This window comes from Fukomys damarensis, unplaced genomic scaffold (genome assembly GCF_012274545.1).
Source record: "Fukomys damarensis isolate Sample0158 unplaced genomic scaffold, DMR_v1.0_HiC HiC_scaffold_3, whole genome shotgun sequence".
In the NCBI taxonomy this organism is placed as follows: domain Eukaryota; kingdom Metazoa; phylum Chordata; class Mammalia; order Rodentia; family Bathyergidae; genus Fukomys; species Fukomys damarensis.
In genome coordinates, this window is record NW_022900915.1 from 8,733,815 (window position 1) to 8,748,803 (window position 14,989).

Sequence of the window (14,989 nt, forward strand, 5' to 3'; positions counted from 1 at the left end):
CGGTAGAGCTATTTCCAGGGCAGAGAGAAGGGCTTGCTCAAATCTGCAATCTCAACGTCTTGCCCGGAGGGAGTGATTACTGCATGGACAGAAGAAAGCAGTGTCAAATTATCCACAGTTCTGAATGTAACTCATGGGGTTCTCGGTCTCCTCCACGAAGCTGTCCTCAGACCATATGGTCACTAGTAATTCTCATTAGTGCTGATCATAAATGCCAGATGCCATAAGCTCTTCAGACATTTCATCTGCTTATCTCTCAACCAATCATGGAGATCCATCCTGTTACCCCATTCCACAGGTGAGAAAACTGAAGCAGATGAGTGACTAGCTCTAAGTCCTTTGTCTGCTGAATGACAAGCCCGGGGCTCACCTGACTCAGAGCTCCGTTCCCAGCCTTGGTTCTAATCAGCCTCGCACTGGCTGTTCCGACCTAGAGCCCAGGCGGTGTGCATCACCGGGAACAGCGGATCCCACTCCTCTGGCTGCCTCATGACCAGATCCCTGCAAATCTACCATAGGACATGTGAGCAAAAGGTCTCTCTTCTCTTTCCAGGATGGACACTAGGCTGCCTTTTCCCTCTCTCACTGCCTCCTCACCTCATCCTTACACCCACCCTGTTCCTCTTGGACTTCAGTAACACTTTGAGCTGCGTTGAGTTGGCCCAACCTGGCTCTGTGCTGGCTCTAAGGAGCTGGGCCTGACCATCCTCCGGACCCACAGCCACTCCCCGCGCTCCCAGGGAGGGGGCTCTGGACAGGGATCGCCACATTCCTGCCAGGGGAAATCAGGCAGCCTCTCCTCTAGCCACTAGAACAAAGAGCAAACCAGGAGAGGGTGGAGGTGCGCAGGGCCACGCCCACAGGACGGGGAGAAGCTGTTGCCCAACCCCAAAGAGAAAGTGGTTGAGGTCACTGGGGCACCAGGGCACAACTCCTGGAGCAGGGCCCTGGCCATACTTGCCTGCTGGGCCTTGGGGATCTCTGCACGGCTTGGTCAACAGAGGAGTTCTACCTGCCAACAGCCCCCACCCCTAGGTCTCCATGTGAAGAACACAGCTGAGAGTACCCCCCTGGGGGTGGGGGGTGGGAGATAAATGTACTCACTGCAGTAACCTTAGTGACTCACTCAAGAAACATTCAGTGCTGCACAAAGTTGGACCTAACGCCATACACAAGAATGAACTCAGAACGGGTCCAAGACGTAAAGGTAGAAAACAGTTGCTTAAATCGAAACATAGGGAGAAAAAGCTTTATAGCCTCAGATTTAAAAGTAATTTTTTAGACACAACACAAAAGCCATGGGCAACAAAAGAGAAAACTGACAAAGTAGACCTCAGGAAAATTTTTAGATTTTGTGACTCAAAAGGCACTACTAACAGACAGCCCCCCGAGTGGGAGGATATATTTGCAAATCATATACCCGATAAGTGATTAATATCCTGAATACATAGAGAACTAAAATTCAACAACAAAATCCAAACAGCCTGTTTCAAAAATGGACAAAGGACAGATATTTCTCCAAGGCTTACATTCAAATGGCCATTAAGCACATGGTAAGCTGCTCAGCCATGAGGAAAATGCGAATCAAAACTATTAAGGAGATACCACCTCACACCCATTCGAATGGCTACTATCAAAAACCAGGAAATAGCAAGTGTTAGAGAGCACATGGGAAAACTGGGACCCTGTGCACTGTTAATGAGAATGTACAACGGTGCATCCTTGGTGGAAAACAGTGCGGCATTTCCTCAAAAAGCTGAAAATAGAATTACCGCTGGACCCAGCAGGGGTAATACCCAAAAGAGCTGAAATCATAATCTCCAGGTAGAAATCTTTATACCCACATTCACAGCACCCTTATTCGTAACACCTCAAACGTGGAAGCAACCCCAGTATCCACCAATGAACGGAGAAACAAGATATGGGCGTGTGCATTCAAGGAAAGGAAAGACATACTTTTCAGGGTTTAGATCTAACACGGCCCCCAACAGGACCGCGGTGGCGGTGCAGTTCCAGCTGACTTGCTCTTAGGAGGCGCGTTCGCTTGGAAGAGGCGGGTCACCAGGCCGTGGGTGACCTGGGAGAGCGAATCTTCCCTTTCTGGCGCCTCCCTTCACTCTCTGCCTCCCGAAAGCCCTGAGTTGAGCTGTTTGCCTCCACCAGACCCTTCCGCCACGACTTCCTGCCTTGGTGCCAACCATGGACTGAAACGTGAGCCAAAATAAACCGCTCCTCTTCTAAGTTGTGGGGGACCAGTATTTTGTCCCAGCAACAAGGAAAATGTAACATTCCACTCGCGTGGGTATCTCCAGTAGACAAGTCATAGAAACAGAAAGTAAGGGCCGGGGATTTGGCTCAGTGGTTCTGGCGCCTGCCTCGCAGAAGCACAAGAACCCCAGTTCGATCCCCGGTACCAAAAAAAAAAAAAAAGAAAAGAAAAGAGAAAAGAAACAGAAAGTGGCCTGGTGGCTGTCAGGGTCAGGGTAGTGATGCTGAGCGACTGTTTAATGGATACAACATTTTAGATACACGAGATGAAGAGCATGACGGAGATGGACAGTGGTGATGGCTGCAGAACATGATGAATGTGTTTGCTGCCACTGAACTGTATGCTTAAAATAGCTACGAGGAACTGAGTATGGGGACTCAGGCCTGTTCCCAGCACTAGGGAGGCAGAGGCAGGAAGATCACCTTGAGTTCAAGGCCAGCCTGAACTACATAGTGAGATCCTGTCTCAAAAAACATAAATAGGGCCAAGGATTCAGCTCAGGGTTCCACCTCCTGCCTCGCAGACACAAGGTCCTGAGTTCGATCCCCGGTGCCAAATAAATAAATAACATTCAGTGAGTGCCAAGCAAATCCTGGCCCAGTCTGAGGACCACAGCACAAGCCACACCAGTCTCCGCAAAGCTCCCTTGCCCTGAGGGGTTGCAGGCAGTAAGCGAGGCACACAAGAATAAGCATCCTGGAGTGTCCAGGAAGGCTTGTCTGAGGGGGTGGTACCTGAGGGAACACGTCAAGAAGGAGCACTCCTGCCAATGCAAAGACCTCGCTGCCCGGCGGGCGGTGAGCCCACCGTGCCCCTCAGAGGGGCAGCACAGGCGCTGCGAAGCCAGGGCACGGGCATCACCACGGACTCCAGCCCGCTGCTCCCCACGCTGCTGCCCAGCCTGGCGCTGTGACCAGCACTCTCTAAGCGGATGCACCAGAGATCGCCAGTCCCAGCTTCTGGGAGTGGCTTCCTCTGGCTCCCTCTTTTCCCTGAATTCCCATGTATCCATCTCGCAATCCTGATTCTCTGAGTTGTCCCACACATGGGTGTGTGGCTGAGGACAGGCCAGGGCAGTTACGAGAGGAAGATAAATATTGGAAATGGATTAGCTGTAGCAGCTGATATCAGTCACCCTTTGGGCCTCCATTTCTCCATTTGAGAAATGGGAACAGTCTCCTCTCACCTACTACATGGGACTGATGTGAAAGATCAAATAGAAATGTCCGCTGAAGATCTCATGTTGCTTTTCCCTGGCAGTATGAAGTGGCTTTCTCTCGGTTCCCTGGCCATTCCTAAACTAAATGTTACCCCAGGCTCTGAACTGCAGCAGAAAGATAATGAGGGGAGGGAACCAACAGAGTTAGTGCCAGACACTCTACAAATAGTATGTGAGTTTCTAGAACCGGAGCTGGGTGTTATCAGAGGGAGCATTTTAAAACATAAACACCTAAGGGCCTGTGCACAAAGATTCTCATTCAGAAGGTCTGGGACAGCACCAGATGTGTAATTATGAGGTTTTTTTTAACTCCATAGTTGATTCAGATGTGCACCCATGACTGAGAACTACTGATTAGCTCTTCCAAGCCTGGAAGGTCAGTCTTATTATTACTCTCACTTGGGAGCCAGATAAAGAGCGCAGAGCAACTGTCTGAGCCCTGAGATCACACAGCCAAGAAGTCAGAAAGCTAAGATTTGAACCAGACAGCTGGATCCCGAGACCCAAGCTCCACTCATCAACAAGCTACATATTTCTAGAGGCCAATCAGCATTTCCCTAACATCCAACCATCCTTGGTCCTGCCTCCTCACCCTTGGAAATCTGAAATACCTAATTTTCATATTCTGCATAACCTTTTCTCCCCCTTCTCCTCCTCTCTTCTTCCTCTTCCTCTTCTTCTCCTCTTCCTCCTTCTTTTCCTCTTCCCCTTTTTTTCTTCTTCTTCTCCTCCTTTTTTTGACACAAGGTTTCACTGTGTAAACTGGCCTTGAACTTGGAGCGATCCTCCTGCCTCAGCTTCCCTGAGTGCTGGGATTAGAGCTGTGCACCACCATGCCCTGCCTGCATTAACTTTCAATGAAAGTTTTATGGTTGGCCTACATCCTTATCCACCTGGCATCATCAAGGGATAATGTGTGCTCAAAGAAAGCAAAGCTTCTATGTAACTCTGCAGGCCAAACCTTTCCTCTGCTTTGACAGACTTATTTGTGATGGTAATATCAGAATGTACCACACACTTCCCTGCTTTCTCAGAGGACAGACACGATACACCTTTCCCGGGGGAGGCAGGCACACTGTGATCAATTAGCTTTAAACTTCTGCCTAGTAATATATTTAGGATCAGGAAGCAAAGGTTGAACCCATCCACCCCTTCTCTGTATCCGTGTCTTCAAGTTGCTGTCAGCCCTGCAGTCCATGTATCTGCCTCAGGGAGCCCCTAGCCCTCAGCCAGGCCCACAGAGACATGCGGAACAGAGTTCAGGAGATCTCGATGGGACTGCCACGCTGGTAAGAATTGCGTACAGTCTTAAGAGCAAATTGGCCCTACGTAGGAAAGGTGAAAGATGGAAAGTACCTGGGAGGGCCGGGGATTGAGCTCAGTGATTCCGCTGCCTGCCTCGCAAGTGCAAGGTCCTGAGTTCAATCTCCAGGTACCAAAATAACAACAACAACAACAACAACAACAACAATAATAATAATGTACCTGGGATTCTGAGCAAGGGAAAACAGCACAGAGTTAATCCCCTGGGGCTGGGCACTGCGCTTACTGTCCTGGAGTCCTCCCCTGCCTTCACCTCCCTGGGCCCAGCCTCCCCTCCAGTGGAGGCCAAGCTGCCCAGTCCTTTTGGAGTCAGCAGTTGGGCAGTGGAAAGTGCTGGCTTCAGTCTCCCGAGAAATGTGAAGACACCTGACCAGATATCTCCCTGCAGTGCAGGATTCCTGAGGCTCTGCATCCCTCCAGGGTGGACAGAGCTGTGCCCTGTAACCTCCAACAGTGGTTTAACATTCCACAAGGCCCACCCTCCTGACTGCTATTCTGATAGGGGGTTCTGAGGCTCCTCCAGTGTTTGCCTTTGATTCCTGTGTGTGCAAGGCTTATCTTGGTGACAAGGGCAGCAGGTAGGTCCCTTGTGAGGACGGGGCACAATGCCCTATTCTCATCTTGCCCCTAACACAGCTTCGAGGAAATTCTTGGGCCAGGCAAATGTTAGGTGAATTTTCTGAAAATAAATAAATAGCATTTTTTTATTCATTGGTCCCTTCAACACCTATTTATTGGGGTGGGTGGATAAGGGATACCAGAGAAGGCACTGGGGAATTTTTATTTGATTGGCTGATTGACTTTTGAGACAGGATTTTACTATGTAGGTCAGGCTGGCCTTGACCTCACTGTGCAGACCAACTCTCTGGGATGCTCCTGCCTCAGCCTCCAGTGTGCTAGGATTACAGGTTTGAGCCACCACACCTGTCTGGCCCTGAGGAATTTCATGATAAGCCAGTTTGCCAGGATCCCCAACCCTTAGAGGGCTCCAGTCCCGACTGGATAGAGAAGAGAGACCATTGAAACCTAACACAAACAAAAGGCGGGAAGAGGCAAAGGCCAGTTTTACACTTAACCAGGCTCAGGGGAAGGCCAGGGGTGGGGACAGACCTGGCACGTCACGGGCCCTGCATAAATGGTTACCTGCCCAGTACAAACCCTTCCCCATACGAATCCCCTCCTCTCCCCCATCTCTGCTGGCGAGGTCTCCTCCCAGACCCAGCTCACTTCTACCCCTCCCAGTCCTTCCTCTGTGCACAGCTGGATTAGTTGGCCACACTGTGGTGCGCACGCAGGACCATCAGCTTCGAGGCCAGCCAGACCTACGCTAAAATCCAACCTGTCCTGCTGCTCAGCCAAGTGGTTCAGAGAGAGTCGCTGAAATTCTCTTAAGCCTCAGTTTTCTCCTGCGTCAAACTACCAACCTCCCTGGCTGGTTGAGGATGAAACAAGACAATGCATCTCAAGATCCTAGCTTAGGACCTGGCACACACCAAGAGGTCTCTAAAGGTGAGCGGTGTTGCCTGCCTGCTGTTATAATGATAATGACTGGGGTGTTGAAACTCTGAGTTGCTGACTCCTCACTGTGGCCAAGTCAGACCCCTCACCAAGACAGGGAAAGCTCTCCTCCTTGGGCACTTTCCTGGAGGTGTGTCGGAGCACAAACAGAAACTCACCAGGGAGGGACTGAGTGCAGGGGTTGGGTGTAGAGAGCCCCAGCAGCATGGTCAGGTCCTGGGTGCGACCCCAGCACCAAAGCAACAAACAGCTTCAGCAGGGCACGCAGAGCAAAGGCAGGGAACACAGTGTCTACGTGCGGGGTGGGGCCCCAGGGCACTTAGGGGAAGGACACTTAGAAGTCGGGGCACTGAGGTGAGCCCCAAAGGATGCAGCTGGCGTGTGGAGCAGGTGGAGGTCGCACCACTCACGGACGGGCCCCAGGGCTCTCTGTTGTAGGAGCTGCGCTGTACAACAGCACCAATGCCAGACTCTGGGCTCGGCCTCAGTCTACCCAAGTGCTACCCCCACACTGGGGGCACTACAGCAGGCACTGCCGCGTGGGGTTCCTCTGGGGTTGAATGTGGCTTTACCAGTGAAGACTTCAGTGCAGGGCCTGGAAAAGCAACTTCCCGAAAAGGTTAGTTGGCTGTTAACGCGCCTCTCGGCATCATTATCCTGGAAGGGTGCAGCTGAAGACGAGGCCAGACCGGTACACCTGTGGCCAGACTTCACATTATCAGTGTGCGCCGCCCCACTCCTGCCGTAGCCGGTATGGTGTGGCACAGCCACACACCAAGTATTTGATGCGTATAGACAGACAGTTGGACCGATGGGTATCTGAGGCCTCAGATGCCATAGCCAGGAGTCCGTTTCTGCAGGTCATGCTGGGTGGGCTGCAGGTGTTTTGAGCTGGGGATCACTAGCAGCATCAAAGCCAGGTCCCTCCCCAGTGCCCAGGAGCTAAGACAGGGCCCGCCTCAGGGTTCTGGGTACCACATTTCCTGCAAAGAGCCTGAGACCAGAAATAAAGGCACAAGCAGCCACGTTGCCAAGGCTATTTGCCATGGCAACATCAGGGAGTGACTCGTGGGCCGGCTGCTGCAACTGCTCAGGGCCGGCTTTCTCCCGTCTCCTCACTCTCCCTCTGCTAAGTGACTGTGCTCTGCCAGGCAATCACAAGGAAAAAATACGGCTGCGGAGCTGTCGGGGAGCATCCATCTTAGCCAAGCAGGGCTCACCCGGCTGAGTTCCCAGACCGTGGGCCGCAGACAGGCAAGTCCCTCTATGCAGAGCCACCCCTGGCCAAGCAGCCGGAGGTGGGGGAGGTCCCGCCCTGCCCCTGCCAGGTGCCCTGATGGCACTTCCTCATCTGTTCCCAGATCACTCGCTTACTTCAGGGTGAGAACATGAACCAAGAGGGTCTCTGGCACTCCCGACTCCCTGCAAGCTCAAGTTGACACCTGAGTATTTTATTGTACATCGTTGCTGTCCTCATCACAGTGGCTTTCACTGGAGCGCTTACTGTATATGTGTGTGAGACAGTGCCGCAGGCCCTCGTGCCCTCTGCAGCTATCTTAAGTGCTCCTGAGAAGAGCAGACTGTTTTGATTCCCAATTTTTGTATATGAAGCAACAAGGATCATGGGGATTAAGATGCTTGCTGAAGGTCACACATTTAGTTAAGCACTAGAGCCCAGATTAAAAACTTAGGCAATTAAACGCCAAAGCCTCGCTTTCTTAACCACTACCTCGTATTTCTTTACCTTTCTTCCAATGGCATCTAAGTGGATTTGGTTTCCTAAAAGTCAGTGTTGCAACCCTTGCTTAGGCAAGATGGACTCCTCTTCAGTTCCTCCAGAAGTTCAAGGTGAGGAAAATAAAACAGAGACCTCAGGGCCTAGACCTAGAGCTCAGGTCAAAAGGCAAATAATAGGGTCTGCATTCTCATTGTCTCTCTTTTGATACGAAAGCCTTTTTCTTTTGCTTTTCTTCTCGTGTGTGTGTGTGTGTGTGTGTGTGTGTGTGTGTGAACACAGCTTCACACTGAGAGCTATATCCCTAGCTTTTCTCTTTTGAAATAGGGTCTTGCAAAGTCCCTAAATTGCCTAAGCTGGGCTCAAATTTGCAGCCTTCCTGCCTCAGCCTCCTGGAGTGCTGGAATCAGGAATGTGCCACCATATCCAGCATAAGAGCTACTATCGATTGAACATTTCTAAACACTTTACAAACATTGCCTCAGATAGTGCTCACCCGAACCCTTAAAGTATGTGCTAGAAAAGTGTCAGCCCCATTTCCTAGATGAAAACACTAAGGCACAAAGAAATCCCATGCCAAGGTCACAAGGCTTACCTTCAACAAAGCCTAACTACAGTTCTCAAAGCCCTCTTAGCCACTTGAACACCAGCAGTAATTAGAGGCCTTTACGGATAATTAATCAATGCTTCACCCTCACATTTGTAAAAGTGGTCTCTGGTCTCCTACTCCAGAGTGGGTGGTAACTCAGTCTCTCTCTTCAGGAAAGAGCAGGTGGGCACCCAGGAATTCAGCAGCCACCCTTCCACCTGCAGACCCAGTGCCCAGCCCAGCTGTGTGACCTCAGGCCCAGTCCCTCCTCTCTGAGCTCTGTGAACCCAGCTGCTGTCCCCCACCCCACCCACCCCACACTGGCTCTCTGCCTGGGTTGCCCTGAGTATCTATCTAATGACAGCCTGCAGTTACTGCAAGGGGAGCTCTAGGCGGGGTTGGGGTGGGGGATTCGGGATTCAGGAATAGTGAGAGCCAGAAGAAACCGCAGCCTGTCCAAGTCCAACAGCCACTCAAATCCCAGCCACCTCAGGCAACGGTTCTTTCAGCCCACACACCCTAACCCTCCCTCAGAGCCAAGATGTTCCCAGTCCTCAGCTGGACAAGAGCTGGCTGGGGAGTCAGCGGCCTACACACCACATCCCTGTCTGCTCTCCAAGGTCCCTCCCAAGCCCAGCAGGACAGGGAGGTGCTCAGGGCCAAGGTTCAAATCCCAGGTCGGCCACTCATTAACCGTGAAGCCCTGAGATGCTCTCCAAGTGGGCGGAGGAGGCAGGCAGGACAGTTGGCTTACAAGGCCTTCCAGAAAAGGTGGGCTTCTGAGCAGGGCTTAAAAGTCCAGGGAGGTCATGAATACATTAAAATGACAGGGAGGGCAGTGGCCAAAGGACATTCCAGTTCATTTCACAGCACGGATCCTTTCGTCCTTCTCAGGACCTGCAGACTAAGGAAACGAGATGAGAGGTGCTAAGTGCCCTGCGGAGGCTCACAGCCAGAGCGCTCAGGCGACTCAGTGAGGGTGTCCCAGGGTGCACCGTGTTCGGCGCCTTGTGTCTTCACTGTGGACAAAATGGTGAGGGGAACAGACAACAGTCCGTGCCTTCATGGAGGCGAACACGCTGGAGTGATGTCTTCAGCAACAATTCAACGGACAGGAGAAGAGCGGCGTGCTTCACCTGCGCCCTCGTGGACGCCGTCACGCTGTCACCCACGCCGTCCTACGCGGCTTGCCGTTTGATCTTCATACACTCTTCCCCACAACCTCACGCAGAAGCATCATGATCTTCACACACGCAGGAGGGGCAGCTCAGGGAGGGGACAGACAGCCGGCAAATCACAAAGCCAGGTCCCAGGGGTCCCAGGATGCTCTGCCGGCCCTGCACACTCTGTCCTGCCATCTAGAGCAGCAGGACCCAGGATGAGGGGGGCACCTTGCAAGACAAACAGGGTTGTGGTGGTGGAAGTGGTCACAGAGGAGACCACCAGCAACAGCAGGAGCACAGGCCTCAAGGGGGAAACCTCAGCCCATTCTGGGTATGCTCAGAATATGCGATTGTTAACTCAGTTCTGTATATGGACCAACTAGGGTCAGAGAGCTTAAGACTCCTACTCAAGGTCCCATCACTAGTAAGTGGTAGAAGCCTGATGCTAAACCGAGGAGAAGACAACTCAGGGTAAAGCCAGGGGCCTAAATCTCCAACTTGAAGGACTGGAAAACCCTTGTATCACAGTTTAAAGTTTGGATCTTAATTTTTTTTTCTTTTTTGAGACAGGGTCTTGCTGTGTACTTCATGCTGGCCTTGAACTCACGGTGATCCTCCTGCCTCAGCCTCCCAACTGCTGGGATTACAAGGGTGCACCACCACTCCTGGCTATGGCCTTAGAGAGCTGAGCTTTCAAGCCATGAAAACACATAAAAGAAACTTTAGCACATAGTACTGAGAGAAACAAGGCAATCTGAAAAGGCCATAAATTGCGTGGCTCTAACTCTGACACTCTGGAAAAGGCAAATCTATGTAGGTAGTAAAAATATCAGCAGTTGCCAAAAATGAGGGGAAGGAAGAGCCCAGAGAACTTTTAGGACAGTGAAACTACTGTGCACGACGCTGTCATGGCAGATACGTGTCATCACACACTTGTCCCGACTCTCAGAATGCACACACTGCGTGAACGCCGCTGTGAAACGCAGGTTCTGAGCGACAATGGTGCATGAACATGGCTCACCCACTGCTAACAAACTGACACTCGGCGGGGACGCAGGCACTGCAGGAGGCTGCGCACGCTGGGAGCACAGGTGCCTGGGAAATCTCGGCACCTTCCGCAGTTTCGCTATAACCCTAAAGCTGTTCTAAAAAGACTGGTGACATCTGACCTACACCGTGAGAGGGCTGACCTGCCAAGAGGCCAAGGATAAATGGCAGAAAGCAAGGTCTGGTGTGGCAAAAATCTGTTTGGTAGTAATTGTAGGAATCCACTTGTGGATGGGACAAGGACCTAGACCAGGAGACAGGGAAAGAACAAAGGTCAGCCCAGTCCAAACTGTTTGGCATCAACTGTATGCCTGTGGGCTGGAGAGGAGGCTCACCCACCTCAGAGGAGGTCAGGCAGAAACCGACCCCACACGCTCTCTTCCCAGTGACTTCATCTGGGTGCCATTCATGTTCACAGAGTTAGAATCGTGCTTCTCTTTTTTTACATTAAAAAAACTGCAGGTATGATAGTTAGCTTAGACTTAGTCTTGGCCTTCGAAAGTACTTCAAAGAGAGAATTCAAAATTTCCTAAGCAACTAATCAGTGCTTATTTTCTATACATTATATTACTTCATTCCAACTCTGAGAATTAGGGCCTATTATCCCATTCCACAGATTAAGAAACTGTGGCTGAGGGCCAGGGATTTAGCTCAGTGGTTCTGGTGCCTGCCTCACAAGCACAAGGATCTGAGTTCAGCCCCTGGTACAAAACAAAAACAAAAACAAAAAAACAACTGTGACTGAGAGCAGCAGGACTTGAGTTCTGTTTTCTTCTCTCTATACAGTGTGTCTTCATTTGCTCAAGGTGCTGGCTGGAAGAACCATCGAGATCAAAAGCAGGAAGCAGTCCCTGTCTTCAGTGAAGACAAGGCAGGGGGCGTGGGAACATCATGCTCTAATCCTGGCCTTCCTCTTACTCAAAGGCACTGAAAGCAAAGGAAGTTTTCAGTTCTCTGAAACTGAAATCTGTAAAACTAGAAAATAGCACATACATTGTACAGAATCTTTATGAGGATGAAATATAATATAGGGAATACAATAGTGCAAGCAGAAGGCTCAGCAGTGTGCAACACTCCTCGAGGCTGCTTGACAAATGTCACTGGTGGTGACGGTGATGCAGAAGACAGCTGTTAACCCAGCAATGTTCTTGTCATGACCTCAGTTCCACGCCTGAGGCCCCATTTACAAGGCTGCTTCTGACTCAAGCCATTATTTCTCCTTTACTTCAGGAGGGGAAGGGACAGGACGACTCATATTGTGAAGCTTCTGCTGGCCTGCACCAGCTGGAGAAAGGAGGGCCCCAGGTGAAGGGGAAACATGAGCCCCAACCAGCTGCCGGACCACGGCCTTTCCTAGGTTTCACAGGCAGTGTGATCATCAGCACCAGCCATGGGGCCCAGTGAACATGAAGCCAAGGCCTCTGGGGAACATGTGCCCACGGGAGCTCATGTTATGCCACTTGGTGTCACACAGGTGATGGGTGGACAAGTGCACCCAGCCAAGGCAACACTTCAGTCTGCTCCTACTACAGCCAGGACTCTGACTCGGGAAGCAGTTGGCCCTGGCTTCTAAAGCTACGGAGGCAGCAATTTTCCAGACCTAACAAGGGGACGCTAAGACTTCGAGTCATTTTCCCAATTCTCCATGTGGCTTAAGTCCCGTCTTATTCAGTTCCAGCTCTAGAAGAAAGAAGGGACAGGATACCAATTGCAAAATGTGGCAAGTTCACAAACAGCACTGCACAGAATAAACACAAGGTGCTCATGATTGATTCTAGGAGGAAAAAGTTCAGCATCACAAATGCTGAAACAAATACATATTAAAACAATAAAGCTCGCAGAATTTATTGATGAACAGACTGGCAAAAATGCAAAAACCAAGAGTTATCTGAGTATGGAGGATGAGGCATTCCCACACACTCCTGGTGAGTGCGTAAATTAGTACAATCTTTCTAGAAGTCGGTCCAGAAATGTGCTTACCAAACGCCTGCATAGTTGCTTTGATGGAGTAATTCCACTTCTAGGAATTTAAATGATGGAAAGAAGACATATGCACAAAGCTATTCATTTCAGCACAGCTTACAATAGCCAAAAAAGGTAAACAATTAAACAGCAATAATAATGGACTGATTAAATACATTTTGGTCAATACTCTATGAAATACTATATAACTATTAAGACATTAAGTTGAATACTTATTGATGTGGAAAGATGTTCACAGCATTTGTGAGGAAAACAAAGAAAGTTCCAAATGATGTAATTCCAAGTTTACAAAATTACATGCAGATTACGCACAGAATAACTATTTTTAAAAAAATAACAAATGATTTATGTAAATAGGAAAAAGTCTAGAAATACATAAGAAAATTAACAACGAATATCTCTGGGTGATAGTACATAATCCTAAGTCTTTTTTAATGCTTAATAGTATTTTTAACAGCTCTATTATTTTTAAGTGAAGTGTTGGATGGGGTGGTTTATAAAGTTCCTGCCATCTCTGACATTTTGGACATCTACAATGGGTGCCCCAAGTGACTTCAAACAACCCATATTTAGCACGGGCTTACTGTGTGGCCTTTGTAGCCTCTGCTTTTGCCTACAGCTGCAGCCCTCTGCATTCCTCTCTCCCCACACTTGCTGCCCAACTGTCGTTCCTGCCAGCCTGGGAGCTTCTGCTTGGCAGGGCCCAGCCGTATGCCTGGTCTGCAACCCATGTGCCTAGCCAAGAGCTGAGCAGAAGGAACACGGCTCAGCATGTGGACAGGTGTTGCGCAGGCACAAAGAAACAAAAGGCACAACTCTGGCTTCCAGAATCTAACTGGTCATAGGACTCACACATAAAGTACTTGGTTGTGTAACAGACAACAAAAACCAGGAGAGAGAGGACAAGCCGGGCAGGGAAGGCCACTGGGGGAGAAGGCCACGCAGGACAGGCAGGCAAGGACACTCCAGGCCGGAAGCACAGCCTGAGCAAAGCCGAAGCCAGCCAGGGGTCCCGCGGGACGTCTTCCTCAAACCTTTGAGAAACTGTCACAAACCGTGTTCTACTAAATTTCTGTACTTAGGCCCCAGTGGGTAAAAGTTAAATCTCCTAAACAGAAATTCTCCCTCTAATCTAACCCTGGATTAGTCATGAAAGACAACAAAAATCTCTGCACGAGGACAGTTAATTGCCATTTTGTCCACTTTCCCCAGCCCTCCGGAGCACAGAGCTGGAGGAGGGGAGGACAGGGAAAGGGGTTGGGAAAGGAAGAGGAGGCCACGGGGACAGCCAGACAGTTCACATGCGGACGTTCCTCACCCCCACCACCAGCTCATGGCTTCTCCCCGGCAGGCGTCACAGCCCCACTGCACAGCTGGAGGAGGAGGCTCCAGGAGTTAAAATGGCTCCAGGGTCAGCCAGCCAGAGAGTGGGGAAGGTGACTCCACTCAGGCCTTCTGACTCCAAGTCCAGTGCTATTTCGAGGTAACACACAGGACCTGGAGTCAGGAGCCCTGGGTGGCTCTGTCACCCGCTGGCTGAGTGGCCCTGTAGAGCCGCTCACCCCTCGCAGCCTCTTTCCCCAGCTGTAAAATGAGGAGGCACTGGATGGCCCGCCCAGGCCCTCTTCCGGCTGGGCTTTCTGAGCCTTCTAGGGGTGGCTGCAAAGCTGTCCTATCAATTACATTTCCCAAGTTGGGCCGGCAAAAATCTGCAGGGGAGCCTCGGCCTGTCACGTGGTTAAATTAAAAAAAAAAAAAAGCAAACGTCCCAGATTAACTTTCACTACTCTGCTTCTGCTAATCTAATCACCCAATTTTCTAGTTTCCTTAGGTGCAATGGCCCCGCTGAGCAGGCTAGTTGGTGGCTACCAGGGCAAATAATTACTTATTGGTGAGCCAAGCTTTGAAGATGGAGTTAAAAACCAGGACCAGATGCCGAGCGGAGGATTCTTGCTGCGGGCCCCTAACGAGTGTGTGGCTGTTTCAGGCCTCCCTCACACGCGTCTCCCTCCGTGTGCGGGTTTGCAGTGGAGCCCAGGCGAGTGTGGGACCCGCGGGCAGCATCTTGATTCCCAGAGCACGCTCTGCCCGACGTCCCCAGCGCAGACCTCCCGGTCCCAGGCTGCAGCTCCGGGGCTGCCGC